Below are 16,163 nucleotides of genomic sequence, written 5' to 3' on the forward strand. Positions count from 1 at the left end.
GGTTAATAGCATGTGCAGAAACACCTGGAGTGAGTTACTGAGCCTCCACATGTACAAACACACTGAGATCCACGGCCCTTTGTGTGCTTCCTCCAATCAAAGCAAAGCCCTGGTTATTCTGGGAGAAATGTCTGGACTCGGTGGCCCCGCAGTGACGGCGGTCAGGCAGAAACCAGGCGGCGGCAGCGGTGGCGTGCAGTCACGCAATGCAACCCCACAACAGAGAACCTCCAGGTTTAATTCTCTAATCCATTAAAAATCCTCTTTACGTGCGGCTAAGCTACCATTAGCAAGTAAGTAACCTTCAGCACCTGATAAGTCGGCACCGTCAACAGACATTACCAGCTGTTTGTGCTTCGAAGGTAGTTTTAAGCTGCCGGTGCTGCCAATTTGTGATGTCATTTCCTTTTGTTTTGATGATTTCGGAGATTTCATGAATGCGATCACGTTCAAAGTGTGTGACACATACAGCACATCTGCAGTTGTGAGGCAAACACCGAGGAGTCATTGACAGGCTGGCGCACACAGCACGAACACACTGATGAACACACTGATGAACACGCAGCATGAACACACTCATGAACACACTGATGAACACGCAGCACACACAAAAGAGAGTGAAGGTATACAGGCAGATCCACCGCCTGCACAGTGCAACCAGATTGAGCCGTGAGGCGTTGCATCGTACATATTGCGTGTTTGCAGAGGATTAACTGACATAAATCCTAACGCTGAATAACCAGAGAACAGGTACACTACATCGCCTCGGTGCCGATCTGATGGCATGGCGGAGGAATGGTATCATGTGCTGCAAGGCTGGAGTGTGTGGCCGTATATGGTATATGCATCATGCACACTGAAAGCACATCCCTCGATGCCGATGACACGATCGGACATCTCTGAGTCTGTGTCAAAGGTGATCGATTTGGGATTCGAAGAATTCATCAATAAAGGACATAATACCTTGTTTAAAAGATTGTATCTGCAGCTAATGATATCGATCGAACTCACACAACAACACAAATATATACCAACTAAGCAAAGTGAATGAAACTACATGTAAAAAAACAACAAAAAACACTTGTGCTTTCTGCCCTCTAATCCAATCACAGGAGCTTGTTTCCCTGAATCTCCAATGCACACAATCATTTGAAGAATTCCCTTAAACAAAGTGTCGTGTGTGTGTGTGTGTGTGTGTGTGTGTGTTGGAAGGTCTTATTTCATGACACAGTCAAATGTGCTCGAAACGAGTAAATGGACCGGAAATAAATGGGATCCTCTCACCTCGCTGCCTCTCTCACCGAACGCAATTATAAGACAGAGTGCTTTAATTAAACGGTTATTTTAAATGCACAATAATGAGTGAAATGCCTCAGACAGGACTCGTATAATCTCGATACTCATGCTCTGCGACAGCGTTTCCCGACAGCAGACAGAGATGCTGCGGTGTGTCACAGCAGCGGCGGTAGAGGAACCAAAAAATAAATCATGGAAATGGATTTGTGTCGTCGACGCTTCATTAGCGTTTGGGCTTTATGGGAGATAAAAATATCTTTGTGGCTCTAGGAGGAGAGATGATGAGGAGGGGAGGGGCTGGCTCTCTGTGTGTGTGTGTGTGTGTGTGTGTGTGTGCACGAATGTGTGTGGAGACGGAATTAGGATATTTTCTGGTCTGTTTGTGCACAAACTTCCAGGCAAAGATGTGACAAAAGGTGCAAATCACGAGCTGACGTCAGCCTCTCCAGACATCCCGCTGTGAAGTCAAAAATATCTCTCCTCCTGATCTCTTCCTCCCTCGCTCCGTAGCTCTTCCTCATTTTCTTTTTTAAAATCAAAACCACACTGCAGGCTTTTGTAAGAATGTGTGCAGCGGTGCATGAAAAGGTGTGTTGGTGACCACGGGACGAGAAAAACAACCAAAAATAGAGCGGCTTTGTGGCAGAAGACTGTAGAAACATCTTCCAGAAACACTGATATTTAAACGGCTAATTCAACCACCTGGAACCAAACCTCAATACCATTTTCATCCATCTCTGCTTTCCAGTCTCATAGAAGAGCAGAAATAGCAGCAGACTCTATGACTAACACACTTGTCTGACCCGTTCTTCTGACAGTGAACGAACGAGACAATTGGGCACCATTACGCCAAATTGTGCTAATTTCAGAACCATTTGCTTCGCCGTGATCCGCTGGAAAACGATTGTGCAGTAACAGCTTTTTAACAGCTGTCGCGTCTCAAATGAGCAGTCGAGCCGAATGCTGGAACAAGCGGATGAGAGGCGTCGCAATGCTGGACCGTTTCAGGCCGGGATACCAGTTCAGATACAAGACTTCATGGGACCCCAAACGAATGAATGATGTTTGTTCTTGTGGGGAAAATCCCCCGCTGCTTTGCTGGACTGCATCCTACTTGCAAAAAAAGTGACGTGAAGGGCCAGTGAGTTTGAGCTGGATTCATATTTAGCCTTTCCATGACACACGATCAACCGCACACACCGACCGTACAACATTTACCGCGTGACCGACACAAATGCTGCAGAAAAAGCAAATACAGATGCAGTTAACAGATACTGGTTTTGCCAGACAGACAGGCCAGGTAGTCAAGCGGGGGAAACTAATCAGGAGCCAAAAACATTCAGACACAGGCAGCCTGCGGGGAAACGCTGTCGGATGTTTTGATCGGCTGTCCGATAATCAACAAAATCAGACAGGAGTCTGGCTGGTTTTCTTGTGATCAGCTGATGATGTTTGTGCGTATACGGCGTCACGAGCACAGAATCAGAAATGACAAGCGGTGAAAGGCCTGAGGGAGGAGGAGAGGAAGGAAGCGAGGGATGAGGAGGAAGGAAGAGGGATGAGGTGTTAAACACGGTTTCTCTCTCGGCGAGCTCCGACTTGTGTTTGCAGCCCGTCTCCTGATGGGAAGACGAGAGCCAGATGGCAGAGAAGTCGCTGTAATGGCAACTCGTTTCCTGGAGGGCGTTGAAGCTCACAGAACTAAATTCGTCGTTTGAAGAGAGAAAAGAACTAATAGTCTGTGCAGAGCAGGAGCATTCACTTTCACCTAAAAAGCTGATTATGTAGTTTAAAGCCTCTTTCAATCACAAATTAACCACAGCAGAGCAGCAATTAGACATTGTGAAGGTATGAACACCTAATCTCTGAGTAAATACACAGAAAATCACACAGAACAAATAAGAGGACATTTCAGAATGTCAAACTGATATATGAGCAGAGTCACTTCAGGTGACGTCAGTAAACGCGAGACAAAAAGAAAAAAAACACGTCTTCGTTCGTTTTTCTTTCTCACATCCTCACAGTCTCCAACACCTTTTCTTCCACCCCACCACCCCCTCCACCCTTCCCTCTCGGCCCCTCCTATTATCACATATTCTCTTCCCCCCCCCCGTCGTTCTGCTTATGTAATCTCACACGTTCTATTTTGATCCCCTGTTCCTCTTAATAACATCTCTTTGATGCACATGGCATTCTGGGAATACAAAATATACACAAACTCTCTGCAAAAGGGTCTTACTAGTGTTCTGATATGAATGTAAATGAAACCACAGTCATCTGTATCAGGCCCGCTTACGGCCATGAACAGATTCTTTGGCACTTCCTGTTCACTGGGCTCTTACTTCAGATAGGAGGACATTTTGACTGCAGATAAAGGAGAGTACAAAAACAACACCAACACAGAACAGACTACTCTCTCTCTCTCTCTCTCTCTCTCGCTCTCTCTCTCTCTCGCTCAGCAATCTGCCAACAAAGGCAATGAAACATTAAAACAAGCACAGGGTCCAAGTGACAAACACACTGGGTCAAAATCACACGCTGATAAAAACAAAAAGGCCCACTTTGACTTTGACGGTGCAGGGGTTTGTTTCTCACTCTCTTTGCACCTTTGCATAAATAAGTTCAAGACGCTGACTCATCAAAAAAACAAGGAAAAGAAAAAGAGTTCCTGTTTGGCTCCTGCCTGATCCCAGATGGAGAAACGGCAAGATGGAAAAATGCTGCTGGAGCACTTGGACAAGACGGGAAAGACAGACAAGAGAGAGACAGAAAACTGCTCGTGTGTCTTCATATCATATCAAAGTTTTCTGCGCTTTTTATTGCTGCACAACGAAATCGCACCTTCTTCCGAATGAGATATAACAGTTTTCTCCAGCTGCCCGTCCTTCACCTCATCCGCTGCACATTGTCACACCGTGTAGGTGTATTTGTGTGTTTTCAGGTCTGTATTTGACAGACACCTGCACAACAAACCCACATTCTCACCTCTTTCGAGCCGCTATCATCGGGCGAGCGTCGTGCCCGCGACAACACACGTTCGCCTCCCCTATTGTTGGCCCGCGGTACTTACGAGTGTGAAGCATACGCGGGAGTGTTAGCCCGCGACTCGGAGGGTTTGTTCAGCTTGCCTGTCGATGCCTTTTACAGCAGCGGCTGTTTCAGGGAGGAGACGGACAATAAATAGCAGCACAGAGGTGAGCGAAGTTATGGCCACAAACGCGTGCACCAAACCATATTTTGTATTTAAAGCGAGCCTCTAAACTTTATTGTCTGCTAACAGAATTAACTGGGAACCGAGTGCATCCATTGTTGCAAACTTGAAGGTTCTTATGAAAGACCATGACGCATTCGACACACACATACACACACACACTCCGCTATGCAGACATAACCAAACATTCACACCAACACACACACACACACACACACACACACACACACACACACACACACACACACACACCACTGTTGTTTTTTCCTTGATATTTAAGCAAAAGTACATTTCTTAATAAAGAAATGAAATGGAAATGTCAAGTAAAGACACACACACACACACACACACACACACACACACACACACACACACACACACACACACACACACACACACACACACACACACACACACACACACACACACACACACACACACACACACACACACACACACACACACACACACACACACACACACACACACACACACGTCCGGATGCCGGCATTCTCCACACTGATAATGGGTCTGTATCCCACTGTAATGCACAGTTCACTGAGGCTGGCTCGGCTCCAGATGGAGAGGCAGCGAGGAAAAGGAACAGGATGCCATAACCTCGCCTCACACAGTGGACAAGAGCCACAGCTGCAGACACACACACACACACACACACGAATAAACAGGCCGGAGCACCCACGCCTGTATCAACCCACATGAATGCTTGCATCTGCGGACACTCTCCACACATCTACTGTATGTTGTCATGAATCACAGGCATGCTCAGAGACACGCATCGCCTCTTGCACCGCCACATTCGCCCCAAAAAAAACACACAACCAAAACCGGTCTCCGTGCACGCCGACACCACACACCCTTACGTGAAGTAGGCTTCATAAAAGAGCGTTGGCTGTAATCATGCAGCGCCTCGGTGTGACACGAGCAGAAAGTAAAAGGTGGCGGAGAGAGGTGGGAGAGAGTGTCGTATTTTTCAGGCTCGGTGCAACAAGAAAGGATCAGCGATGTGTGAGAGGATTTGTCGCTGAAAAGTAATAATGTTATTCTAACCAGTTTAGACGAGGGAGCCAAAAAAAGCCTCCTCTTTGCAGCTCTGCCCCGGAGCTGGTTTCAACACTCGTTGAGGTCGTAACAAGATCCGCACAACGCAGGCTTTTTAATTTTCCTAATCAGTAATATGTTTCTAATTTGGTGCTACTATTATTCCTTCAGCTGTTTTACTCACGCAGGTGCAAATCTGTTCAAGCCCCGCTAGCAGCCACTTATATTAGGACAGAAATAACTCAACAATGCTCGGATGAATGGATAAAGATGTTCATGGTTTCCAGATGACGAATCCTACCGACTCTGGTGATCCCCCGACTTATTTCTTTTGACGCAAAACAAAGGATGGAATTATGAAATAGTTCACAGTTACCAAATGCCAGCAAAATGAATAGCACAAATTAACGGTGGAAATAAACGCTGCAGGTTTTACATATATAGCAAATATGTATGAAAAAGAGTTATTGTATCAATAAAGTATTTAGCCTGTAAAAAAGTGTTTTAATTGAATAATTTAGCAATAATCTTAAATTGTCAGAGAAGATAAAAGGACAAGTGTGCAGAGAGCATCTATCCCCTTATCCTTAATCTACAGTAACTGCCACCATATAGAAACACAATAACTGCTGCTTTGATGAAGAAATGGAGGAGGAGACATAAGGGATAAAAGGAAGAGGAGGTGAAAGGAAAGAGAGGGAGAGAAAGAGGTAGGGGGGGGGGGAGGAAGGAGAGCAGGATGAGGGAAAGGAAGAGGAAGGAGAGGAGGGTGGAGGGGTGGGGTGCAGTCTGAGTCATCGTCAGTTACAGGCATCATCTGAGCCGAAGGGGGAGAAGAGACAAGACACACAGACAGACACTTGGAGGAGAGGCAGCTTCCCCTTCTCTTTCACTAACGGGGACATGGAGTCAAACGGTCAGGGACTGTTGGGAATGCTTGTCCATATTGGAGCCATTGACCTCTCTCTCTCTCTCTCTCTCTCTCACACACACACACACACACACACACACACACACACACACACACACACACACACACACGAGTCCCCAAACAGTCCATTAGAGATTAAACAACTTGTTCAGTCTATGTTTCAGACTCCGGGCGTGGCTGAAAAATTCAGATTCCTCTGCCTGCTCGTCTGCCTCCTCCTCTCTATTGCTCTCTCCGTCCCTCTTTCTGTCGCTCCCTGTTGTTCCATTAGTGCAGTGGTTCCCAAAGTGGGGGTCGCGACCCCTAGGGGGGGCGCGGTGGTACTACAGGGGGGTCGCGGCTTCATCACCAACCCACACACACAGACGCACACATACACCGGTAAAACAATATAAAATAACCGACGTGACATGCACTGTGTTCCAACCACGCCACCAGAGCGGCTCATGTCACAGACCGACTGTGGCAAAACCAGCGAGAGCGAGAGCGAGCGCGCGCCCGAGCGAGAGAGCGCGAACGAGCGAGGGAGAGAGAGAGTGAGGGAGCGCGAACGAGAGAGAGACACACAGCGACACAGAGCGAGAAAGATACGGAGCGACAGAGAAAGATAAAGATAAGAGAAGGAAGTATGTACAAAGATGGACAGATTTGTGACTGGTCTAAAGCGCAAAAATATTTTATACAGTTCATGCATTATAATGCAATTCATTAAAAACCAAGACAAATTTGGGGTCGGGTTGCGGGGGGGGGGGGGGGGGTCGTCCAATGTTCCTATATCATCAAAGGGGGTCTTGACAGAAAAAGTTTGGGAACCACTGCATTAGTGGATTAAGCACACCGGTACCAGGGAGGAAGATTCAGAGGAAATTAAACTCGGTCCATCACCCTGCATCGGGGGGTACGTAACACATCTGCTTGCCTTCCTCACCTCTACACATTACAGCTCTATTATGGATTTCTATAATAACACAGCAGTTGATGAATTCTCTGCAGGACTCCTTGTGCAGTCCTGCTATTTCGCCTCCACGTTATTGCGGTAATAACTCACAGTTAAGTGAGCGTTGGCGATGTTAAAGCAGGACTATGGGGATGCTCGTGTTCATGCTGGCACCTGTTGACTGACGAGAATTCAACGGCAAGAGTTCTGTTGGACAAGAGTCTACAGCTACGCTAACGGCTAATATGAGGATGAGTTAAGGCACCGAGGTGTTTGAAAATGGACACAGATGGAAATGAGCTTTAAGCTGATTCCGTTATAATGTTTTCAATATTTGTGTTAGCATAATAACATTTGCAAAATAGCACGAGACACACAGTACATCTGGGGCTGATGGGAACGTCAGGTAAAAGTAATTACCAAACACAAATTTGTACCTAATAATGGCGCTAGATGGTGGTCCCATAGTTAGCTATGGGACCACCAAAGTTGTTGCAATTCATCCTGAAGAGGAACATGAATATATTTGTCAAAAGTCATGGCAATCCATCCAACCGTTGTTGAGACATTTCACTCAAAACCACAAGCACATAATCAACTCGCTGGTTCGGAAAGATGAAAAGTCAGTGGGGTACATCCTCTGGAAACCATGAATGTCTGTTGAAATTCATGGTTATCCATTAAAATGTTGTCAACCAATGTCCATCCTATCCAAAATGTCATCGCTTCCTTTTATCCTATTGGACAATTGTGTGAAATTGACACTAGTAGCGAATTCTTGAGTTATGGCCAAAAAACGTGTGTTTTGTGAGGTCACAGTGACTGATGACCACCAAATTCGCCAAGTGGAAGTTTGTGTCAAAGTTGAAGATGTTCTCAAGGAGCTCCTGAGGGATCATGTTCATGAGAATGGGACGGACGGATGGACATGGCTGACACTGACAAGGAGACATACAAAACCTGCTGGTGGCGAGTCATTACGATCAATCCTCTGGGCACCATGGACATCTACCAATATCATGCCGAACCATAATGTCCTAAATCCTTGAGAAAACATCCTCTTTCAGATACGTGGTACTGTAGTAATGTTACATAAAGAGCAGCCAACAAAGTGCCCACAATTACAACGCAGAACAAACGACTTTTCCCCCGTATCATTACCTACACATGTGAACTGAATTATTAGAATATGCAGTAAGAGAATATAAAAGGTTGGCTCCTCGGTTACCAAACCACTTGCCTTCGTAACCCCAAACAGCTCACAGTCTTCCGTCGTCTCACAGTAATTATCAGCACGGCTGAGATGTAACTTTCATCCCCATTATTGCCGTGATTCAATTACTGCTTATGCAAAACACCATTAAAGATATATCTGCTCTATTACACATCGTTGTTGTCGTCTTAATGTGAGACTAGTTGCTGTGTGAGGTCTTTAAAAAAAAGGAACACGCAGGGTTATTTGATGTTTCTCTCTCATTTCCTCATTGTGGTGATGTCGTCGTTATTTCTGTCTGTGCTTTCCTTTCCTGTTAATGATCAAGTCAAATTGACTTTCCTGCTCGATAGTTCCCCATCACCACCAAGAGACCGAGGACAATATGAGACACAGTGCAGCCCTGCGATTACTAAGATGTTCTGGTTTCTCTGTAATAACGGAGTGCACATACAGCAGAGCTTGAGCCAGCATCCAAAATCGAGCTGCAAGGCGAAGACTGCAGGAGGTTTTCACGGAAAACAGCTATGAACAATGAACTGGACATCATTCCTGAGCTGCTTCTGTCTGGAAACTGAGTTACTGACACTTTTAATCAATGTAGATCAATTTTAAGATGTTTGTACTAGGGTTGCACATGCCCAGGGTTTAAAGGTGTGTACATAGTGTTCATTCTTTCAAACACACAAAGAGAAACACAAGAAAAGCACTAACAAGACTGGTTATCATGTAATGAATTCATCTCTTGAACCGAACTTCACTCAGGAAGCAAAGATGACGCAGGCAGGCTGAAGTAGTTTCGAAGCCCTGAGACAATCCCCAAATGGACTGAGGCAAATTCAATTCAAAGTCCCCAATGAGAACATGCTCCAAACGTTGAATACTAAGTGCTGCGAAGAAGGCATCGGATTCGAGACCGGCCTGATATCAAAAACGACGACAAGACGAAAATGTGACTTGCGGGCTTCTCGCTGCCCACCAACGGATTTAGTCTCTTCAAAAACACTGTAAAAAAAAAGGTATTACGTTAAAGCTTCTAGCCGGGTCTTGTGTAATGGTACAATGCATTAGTGCAAGCTGCAATACCTCAAGCACTAGGTGGGTACACAGGTCCCCAGAGGGTTACATAAACATCGTACACAGAGCAAGTTTGACGCCTGCATCGCATTTTATTAGTTTGAGCGGGGAGAAGGTACACGCGTGTGTGTGTGTGTGTGAGCGTGTGAATTTTTCCTCTCTGTGCCGAGGAGGTTAACCTGATTCCCGAGGCTTTTTCAACCACACGTACATGAACACGCATACGCTATAGGAGGGGATGTAGGTAATAACATTAAGGCAGGCGGAGACACGTTCTGGGCTTTTAACCTACAGGAAGTGCAGGAAGCAGACTTCCTTTTTTCGAGATGGAAGACAGTGATGCTGAGACAGCTGTGTTGAGGAAAAACAAACAAACATCAGGAAACACCAGAAAAAGGTTTTAAAAATTCTCCAAAATGAGCACAGCAACCAAAAACCGTCTTTAATGAAGTCCATAAAGACGGCATTTGGTCTAATTCAGGGTGCCACAGAGAGACGGCCGCTCTGTATCCCCTCAGCAACACAAAGTGTCTCATCAAAGCGGTCATGGCTCGTCAGAGCAACTGTTGTTGTAAACCTGTGCTTCCCACCCACGCCACGAGCTTCTTCATCATACACACACACACACACACACACACACACACTCATACATGTCCCTCATCATCCAAAGAGTAGATGAAGAAGCACAAACACACCAGACCCCCCGGCGGGCACTGCCAGCTTCTCCACGGCGCCAGAGGCTGAGTCCTCGTCTGTCGCATACAAAAACTTGCCATAAAAAGTTAGCTGTGTGTCACACGAACACAGTTCAGGAGTTTTTTTAATTGTTTTTATTAATAACAGTGATTGTATTTTAAAGGCTTTTAAGCACAAGCACTTGTCCTGAAATGTCACAGTGCAACATTTTGTAAAATAGACTTATTTGCTTTGTTACCAAGATGAGAAGATGGATACCACCCACGTCTATAGCAGGAGACAATTAGCTTAGCATAGATATTGGAAACAGCTAGTCTTGCTATGTCCAAAGGTAACAAAATCTGCCTACCAGCACCTTTATCGCTCACTAATTAACATGTTTAATCCGCTCAATAAAACTACACGTAAAGTGAACCAGGCTAGCAGTTCCTCCCTGCTACCAGCCTTTATGCTAAGCTAACCACCTCCTGGGCGTAGCTTCATATTTTACATATGGATGTGTGGTATCGATCTTCTCATCTAACTGTCGGCAAGAAAGCTAATTAACATAATTCCCCAAATGTCAAACTATATCCTCAGTGATTGCAGAAAAATGTTTGTTTGTCATTTAAGTATCATTTTGCAAAGATACTGCAGCTTGTTATGTCAGTTTCCTTTGGAACTACTTTCTACAAAATAAATAGTCCCTACAAAAACAGTTGACACTATTTTCAGCACCACAAACAAGAACCCAGTTACCGCCATTGTTCAAAAAATGTATGCGAAAATTTTAACCTAGATTCATTTTCTCAGCTTAGTGAATTTACTGGAAACCAACAGCTGCTTGGAAGTTACTGCAGGAAACCTGACCTGTATGGTAAAGTCATCGTGACTTGTGCTTCTGTGTGTGTGTGTGTGTGTGTGTGTGTGTGTGTGTGTGTGTAAGTGTGTGTAAGTGTGTGTGCGTGCACACGGATCTGTGCAGATGTAGATGAGAAGACCATGTGAAATGCATCGGCTCGACGGCACCGAGGGGGACGGAGCAGCTTCCACCCAGGAAGTGGTGGAGAGTTTGATGTGGGAGAAAAAAAACCCAGTCAATTTGATTGTTATAGCGGATGTGAGCGAGAGAGGCGGGCAGACAGAAACAGAGTCAACACTTCGAGGTGACTCTTGACAGAATATCCTGTAACACCTGCAACACACACACACACACTGCAGAAATGTGTTTCAATCAAATCAACACTTATCAAATCCAATCAGGCCCACTGAGGCGTTTCATTTCGGAGTTGAGCGGCAGAGTAGCTTATGCGCACGGTTGTGTGTGCATATCCACGTGTTATGTGCATGTGTCAGCCCATCTGCACCGTTCCCGTTTGTGTGGCTCTGTCCGTCTGTGCAGGCTTAGGTGTACTGCATGTGTGTGTGTGGATCACTACATCCATTACTGTGGCCACTGTGAAACACTGCCAGTCACACAGACTGGGCTTATGAAACACTTCCACAGTTGCATTTAAAATACAGTCCACATTTCCTCCCTCCATCCGTAAAATCAGCAGAGTCACTCCTGTTTTGCACGTAACCCGCGCTGAAGTCGTGCCTTTTTTTCCTTTTTCCATCCTCACAACACCTCTCCAAAAGTGAAAGCAGGCATTTTTTTTAAAGTTGTTTTTTTTCGCCTGTGTAGGCGTCACTTGTAGCACAGCAACTGAACAACAAAGCAGTTGCTGGAGGGATTAAATGTGTGTTTTTTTATGTGTCCATGTGGCTGCAGCCTGAGAGAGACAGGCTTAACCTTTGTGGCACTGGGGAATTTAAAATAAATCATTGCACATGCTTCAGATATGCAAATACTGTAACAGGGCAAATCTCTCCTTTCCGGTTAAAAGATAAATTGTAACCAGCTGCTCATTTCCTCTTCCAAATAACATTTACATGGTTATTGATGCTAATCGTCAAGATAATCGTCTCAATAAATACACTAACCTGCCAAAAACATGGTACATATTCATATACTGTAGGCTTGTGGGTGGATTTGGATGATAAAACCCACTAAATAGGACCATCTGTATCTGGAATCTAAAAATCTGTGATAGGGAATAATAATCGATTATGAGCCGTGATGTAACTGGAAATGCGGACTTCCCCCTTAAAAGCCATTACTTCCCGTTTTCTAAAGAGCAGAGCTTCCAGTGCTCCGGGTGAGCGTAACACAATACACAGTGTTTGTTACAGACATTCTAATAAACAGCGGGGGCGGTAAGCTTAGCTCTGGGTGCTGGTTTCACTCTTCCTACTTTGTCAATGTTCTCAGCATCCTGTGACCCTCAATGACTGAGACATCAGGCTAAGGTTTCGTTTCACAGCTGTGAGTATCAAGGCTGCACCTGCACGGCTCTATGTGTAATGCAGCAGTTGGAAGGGTGTAGCATGTGCCGAGGTATCCGAGCGCATCCGAACAACACATTATTTTTCACTTTTGGGGACTGCACTGGCCCCTGCAGTTCCGTAATGTCACCGCTCTCTGCGTCACTTCAAACTCTGCATCAGTTGTGGACTGCAGGATAACAGCGCTAATTTTAGTTATTTTTCTTGTTGCACGTCTACAACGTAGTTGTTTGCCTTCAGAAACATTTTCCTGCTGAGTTAGAGGGAGGCATCTGCTCCAACAGTTTAATCAGTAAATGGATGCCCAGAACAGACCCGAGGCAAGCGGGCAGCGACGCGGAGGACGATGCAAGCGGGCGGCCGTGGCGCAGATTACAGGCGGTGATGTAACGCGGCATAATGCCGGTAAGTCATAGCTTCCTGAGAGACCGGAAAACAAAGGCCGGGGACAAAAGGCTGGGCTCTGACAGGGACGTATCTGTCCCCCGCTGTGTACCAGGAGGAACGTCAGAGGATCCACGGCTGCAGGAGGCGATCCTTTCAGAGTGACGGGTCGTTTTCATGACATCCGAGTCCTCGCTTTGACACACGTGTGTGTCGGTTTTCAGCGCGACTGTGATCTTAATTACCCAGCGTGCTGTGTCGACGTGCATTGTTGTCGGATCAGGCCGATACATGGGCTTTATTAAATATCCAATGTCGGCCTGTCAGTGCGGACGGAGGTTAGCCTGGGTGTCGTGATGATATAAAAGGCTTTTTCTGAGACTTTTCTATACTGACAACAATGCAGGCCTGTAGCGAAGCCTCAACCCTGACAGTAATGAATATATATTCAAATAAAAACACTGAATATTAGCAAAGTCAGTGACCTAATTTTAGTTCTTTAAGGACACAAAACTGAATAGCGAGAGCTACATTTGGTTAATAGAAATCAAACCTTTCTTGCTCTCTTCATCCTAAAAGGTTGAAAAAGCTTTCAGTTGGCTGACTGAAGCTTTGTGAGTAAACTTGAGAGTGAATTTATGGGTTTTCAGTTGCAAAAGTTCTGTTCTATTATCTGCTGTCTGGAACATGTGAGAATGAACAGCTTGCTGACAAGTAAAGTCCATGTCAGGAAAGTCAAAAAATAGAAAAAAACCCACATGTTTTTATTTTGTTTTGCATCAAGTTACACCAGTTTAACGCTGATCATCCCGAAAACTGTGTTTGACTCAGCGCCTGTAAACAGCCAACCACAAAAATTCCCCCGGCGGCGGCGGGGGGACAACCGACACCGCGGACAAACACAGAGAGGAAGTGAACCCGGGAGAGGAAGCACATTTCTGCTGCGCTGCCCACTTTTCCTTTTTTTTTTTGTTGCTGTTGCTCTGTACGAGAAGACGGATCGATTTGTATCAGAGACGAGACCGGCTCCCAAAAAGCTGAGTCAAGGCACACACACACACACACACACACACACACACACACACACACACACACACACACACACACACACACACACACACACACACACACACACACACACACACACACACACACACACACACACACACACACAGTTTATTATTGCCTCTTTCCTCTGACTGTGTGTTTTTAGAGGCAGAACATTCCTGATAATCTGGCTGCAGCGATCCTTATATATGTATAAAACACTCAAGAAACAGACTCCTACAGGCTAGAAATAAATAAATAAATAAATAATGTAAATCATCATGATCCAATAGGACAATACATAACAACATTGCTAAATCAAGTTTCAACGGGAATATTACGGGAATATTTTGCTGGGAAGTAAGGAAAAGGACATTGGGTAAACCCAATCCAATTAGTTTAATTAATGGTGTGTTAAATGCCCTCTTGAGAAGGGGGAAATCCACCAACTTGACACTTAATAGTCCAGTTCAACGCTGCAGTCCTGTCAAGGCATCGCGCGTTTTCACATGGCTCCTTGCTTTTTTTTTACATAAACAATAAATGGGTTTTTTTTTGGTGTGGAATTTTTCAGTTATGGTCACAGTGATGGTTCATTTCATGAATATGTCAAATTCAACATCCATTAGGGGCCATGAACGCCCCATGTCCTCAACTTTTCCTCCTGCTGTGTAATCGACCCACTTGATGCCAACACGAGCCGGAAAACTACATTTTACAGGCAGGCTGTGAAGCCCCATCATGTAACGGTATGCTCCATATGAATGAATGAGGGAGGCGGACTGACTCCGACCTCGGCCCAATTAATTAACTATAAATAATAACTATAAAGAAAGAAAGCGGTTTACATGGGAGAAAAACAAACAGAGACGTACTCACCCCGAGCGCAGCAAATATGAGTCAGGGAGAGAGATGCGGGATTCTGCGGGAGGATAATCTCCTCTGTAGGAATGTTATTTCGGCCCGAGAGAGAGAGACGTGCTGCAGGGAAGAAGAAGAAGAACAACAACAAAAAGTCCACTCGCGTCGTTCAGTGATGGATTTGAGTGTGTTTCATCTGCGTGGGTGAACGCGGCCGTGAAGGGGACACGGGCGAGACGAGCTGTCAGTCAGTGTTTGGAGGTTATTAAACAGAAAAGCCGGGTTCAGGATGATCGTGATTCCGCTCGCTGTCTGTCTGCTCCGCTGTGCGCTGCTCGGTCACCGGCTGCTGAAACGTGGAAACGCCTTTTCCTCTCTCGCTCTCTCTCTCTCTCTCGGTCTCTCTCTCGGTCTCTCGGTCTCTCTCTCTCTCTCTCTCTCTCTCTCTCTCTCTCTCGGTCTCTCTCTCTCTCTCTCTCTCTCTCTCTCACGGTTAAGCACGCTGTCTGATTCGTCCAGAGATCGTCTATTGAAAACAACAGCTCACTCTGTCAATATACGACACATGGAGGAATAAATGAATGACAATTTAGAAACATTTAAATTCAAATAATTTGATTAGGAATTCATTGAAATTCATCGGGGGCCCAATGTGTCAAAGCCCCCTCGGCCTTCACCTGCAGAATGTCACTTCACCAGACATACCGCCAAAAAAACAACTCAAACTGACCACAAAGAAACATGCGATGACAAAGAGATGCAAAACAACCACAAACAAATGCATAACAACAAAAAAAGACACTAAAAGGGACACAAAACAACCTAAAGAGATACAAATTGACCAAAAAGAGACACAAAACCACCAAAAAAAGACACAAAATAACTACAAAAAGACACAAAACCACCAAAACAGACACAAAATGACTACAAAAAGACATAAAACACCAAGAGACTAAACAACTATAGCCTGTCCATCTTATGTCAGAGGGGTATGGTGGGGCCTTTTCCATGTCTGTGCCCAGGGGCCCATTGTCTCATAATCCACCCATGGACCCGAGGACAGTCATACACAATGAAGGATAAT

General features: G+C 45.3%; 1 protein-coding gene across 1 annotated transcript in view; it reads right to left on the bottom strand.

Annotated features, from left to right (window-relative positions):
- pea15 (proliferation and apoptosis adaptor protein 15) overlaps positions 1–15,464 on the bottom strand; it is a 28,871-nt gene extending 13,407 nt beyond the window's left edge. Inside the window, exon 1 of the mRNA XM_076092453.1 lies at positions 15,098–15,464. The gene's annotated coding sequence lies outside the window, so the exon portion shown is untranslated. The remainder of the gene's footprint in view (positions 1–15,097) is intronic.
- Positions 15,465–16,163: the final 699 nt, after the last annotated feature.

This window comes from Anarhichas minor, unplaced genomic scaffold (assembly GCF_050575085.1).
Source record: "Anarhichas minor isolate MPS153535 unplaced genomic scaffold, ASM5057508v1 ptg000016l, whole genome shotgun sequence".
NCBI classification, from domain to species: Eukaryota; Metazoa; Chordata; class Actinopteri; order Perciformes; family Anarhichadidae; genus Anarhichas; species Anarhichas minor.